The sequence below is a fragment of the Octodon degus genome, unplaced genomic scaffold (assembly GCF_000260255.1).
Source record: "Octodon degus isolate 3935 unplaced genomic scaffold, OctDeg1.0 scaffold00103, whole genome shotgun sequence".
NCBI classification, from domain to species: domain Eukaryota; kingdom Metazoa; phylum Chordata; class Mammalia; order Rodentia; family Octodontidae; genus Octodon; species Octodon degus.
Window position 1 is genome coordinate 7,968,030 of NW_004524679.1, and position 3,645 is coordinate 7,971,674.

Below are 3,645 nucleotides of genomic sequence, written 5' to 3' on the forward strand. Positions count from 1 at the left end.
GTGAAATACATAGGAATTAATGAAAACAAAGAAGAAAAAGAACCTATATTGTGAATGTTGCCATACTCTCAAAATTTCTGTACCAGTTTAATGCAATCCCGATTAAAATTCCCCCAAAAATACTGCACAGACCTAGATAAAACATTCCTAAAATGTATTTGGAACAAAATAGACCTAAAGTAGCAAACACAATATGGGGAAACAAATGCAAGGCAGAAGGCAATATAACCCCTGTCTTGAAATTGTAGTACAGAGCTGCTGTGAAAAATTTAGCATGGTAATCAGAAAAAGAAATTAAATCAATGGAAAACTGAAAATGCATAAAGAATTGCATACAAAATCAGTCATTTTTTGTTAATTGTATTGAGAAATAGCAATGAGACAGTTTCAAAATTAATTATGGCATACATTCAATAATTAATACATTGCATATTGTTGCCTTTGCAGTGGTTATTCATAGTAAAATTGCAGACATCATATCCTGTCCAAACGCTATCAGTACAAATCTTTCTTCTCACTGAATTAAGCGAAAGTAGTGGTATATCTATGCCAACTATATTGTATATACAGATACAAAATGATACTTCATTTGTATCCCCGTTTTATTTAAGATTTGTTACAGATGTGTATTCCATTGCTATATAAATATTGTAGGTGTGTGAATTAATCAAAATAATCCAATATAGTCCAGTAGTCCAAAACAGTGATGAGTTATCTGTAGTACTGGCAATGTCAGAATCTTTGACAAAGGTGTCAAACATGTTCAAAGGAAGAAAGATAACCTCCTTGTCAAACGATGCTGGAAAAACTGGTGTTCTAGTTGCAGGAAACTAAAATTAGACACCTGTCTATCGCTATGTCCCTTCATAAATTAAAAATGGATTAAATATCTGACTATTAAAACAGAAACACTAAATCACCTTGCAGATAAAGTAGTTGGAAAACTTTAAGATGTAGAGGTAGGCACATATTTTATTTTCAAAAGACAATCTGCATGGGAAATACTTCAGTGAATAAACTACCGGGAACTCCTACTAATGGGAAGTTTCTGCACATCAAAAGACATCGGCCAGAATGCAAACAGATAACACAGAGACATTGAAAAAATCCTAATAAATAATCACTCCTACAAAGGTCTTCTATCTGGAATAACCAAAAAACAAAAACAAACAAAAAAAAAACCTAAGGATCCCAAGATTTATTTCATTTTTCCCACTGTATTTTAGTGTAGGGTCTACAGAGTGCTCAGGGTCTTGCTACTATATTGGACTCATAAATGATTCTCATGTTTACAGCCTCCCAAGGGCTGGGATTACAGGCGTGCATCACAATGCCTATTCTCAATCACCATCTAAGTGTGCCCCAAGATCGGGCCTGGTAAGGCAGGCCTGGGGTGAAACACTCAGCTCCAGCACCTTCTTGCAGGTGCTTTAATCTGATAAGATATTTGGCAGGTCCTAGGGCCTAAAAATTTAAAGACCCAATCCAGAGATGGTGAACTGAGATCCTACCCTTACCATGATGAGGTGAATGAGAAACCACGAACAAGATATAAAAAATGAACTTTTGAATTATGAGGAAGATGAAGAGAACCAGGCTCTGGCTGAGAGTACTGCTGCACTCCTTAGAAAGATGTGCAGGTCTCCTATGTCTCCATCCACAACTCAGGCTTTTGGGTCTTCATACTGAATACAGAGCTCTTGAGAGCTGGTTAGGACTGTGGCTTCTTGGACCACTCAGAGGTCCAGCATGAGTGCATCCCCAGATCATCCTGGTCATGGTTATCCTGTGTCAGGCCAAGTCTGGAATGGGCAGGATAGCAATCTTCGTGATGGCCACCCAACATCAAATTGAGCATGTCAGCAGGCAGATGGCAGTTGTGTTCATCTGTCAAACAAGAGAGCTGGACTTGCAGTCAACAAGTTGTATGAGTGCTTCTCAGAGTACATGCCCAATCTCAAGTTGTCCGTGTATTTTGGAGGTCTTTCCATCAAGAAAGATGAAGGATTATGAAGCAAAACTGTAATGACATTGTAGGAAGAACCCCCGGCTACATCCTGGCACTCATGAGAAACAGCACCCTCAACCTGAAGAACTTGGAGCACTTTTTGGTTGACATATGTGAAAAGATGCTGGAGCAGCTAATCATGAGGTCAGATGTACAGCAAATAATTCACCAGACACCCCATGAGAAGCAGTGCATGATGTTTAGCGCCACTGTGAGGAAGGAGATCTCGACACTTTGCAGGTTTTTCATGCAGAAAGTTATGGATGGGATTGTACATCATGAAACCAAGCTCATGCTGCATGGCCTGCAGCAGTACTACGTGAATTTTAAGGACAATGAGAAGAACTCAAGATGTTCGACCTCCTAGATATATTAGAATTTAACCAGGTGGTGATTTTCGTGAAGTTGTTACAGAATTGCAACGCCCTGGCCCAGCTACTGGTGTAGCGGAACTTCTTGCCCATTGCCATACCACTTGGTATGGTACAGCAGGAGGACATATCATAACACCAGCAGCTCAAAGACTTCCAGCTATGCATCCTGGTGGCAACTAACCTATTTGGACAAGGGATGGACATTGAATGTGTCAACATCGTCTGCAGGTATTATATGCCTGAAGCCTCAGACATTTACTTGCACTGGGTTGCCTTGCAGGACCCTTTGCTACCAAAGGCCTGGTCGTCACTTTGCTGTGCAATAAGAATGATGCCAAATTCTTAATGATGTTCAATACTGGTTTGATGTTAATGTGGCTGAGCTTCTAGAAGAGATTGACATCTCCACAAATATTGAGCAGAGCCTATAAAAAAGATCCAGGAAGGTCATCACCATCAGGGCCTGTCTGCATCATTAGCCACAAACAAGTCTCTTTACTGTTTAAAAGGTGTAGTTTGTGTAAAAATATATTTTTATAGTGGAAAAATGGTAAGCATTTGAGATGAATACACACTTTGCAGGAGAGGAAATATAAGAGGCAAATATATATATCTCAAAAATGCTCCACTTCACTGACAATTTGATAAGTGCAATCTAAAATATTGAGATGCCATATATACGCAGAAAGAATGGCTGTCATAAGGAAATCAACTGCGCAGAGAGATAGAACAGCATTCTAAAGAACCTGCTTCAGCAAATGTAGGATGGTCCAGGGAACCAAAGCTTGATCCCAACCAACACATAACAGGCCAGACCCACACTAATGGTGGGATCAGAAAGTGAAGAAATTAAAAAATAAGAAATCAACTAACAACAAGTGCTGGATAGGCTGCTGAGGAAAACAAAACCTTCTCCACTGTTGGTGGGAATGTAAACTGATACAACGACTATGGGTATCAGTGTGGAGACTCCCCAAAAACTAGGATTGCAAATCCCACTCACCCCAGCTCTTTGGTCATTGGATATTTTTTCAAAAATACTAAAAATATCATTCCACAATGATGTATGTGCAACCATGATTATAACACAATTTGTCTTAGTCATATCTTCGAAGCAAGCAAAATGCCTGTCACCTGAGGATCTGGTGGAAAAAAAGTACTATTTTTATACAATAGAGTATTACTCAGGTACAAAGAAAGACAAACTGGAAGTCTTCACAGGTAATTGGATTCAACTAGAGGCTATACTCTTAAGTGAAATAA

At 39.1% G+C, this 3,645-nt stretch overlaps 1 pseudogene; it reads left to right on the forward strand.

Annotated features, from left to right (window-relative positions):
• Positions 1-1,548: 1,548 nt before the first annotated feature.
• On the forward strand, positions 1,549-2,813 carry LOC101583553 (annotated as a pseudogene).
• The last annotated feature ends 832 nt before the right edge of the window (positions 2,814-3,645 follow it).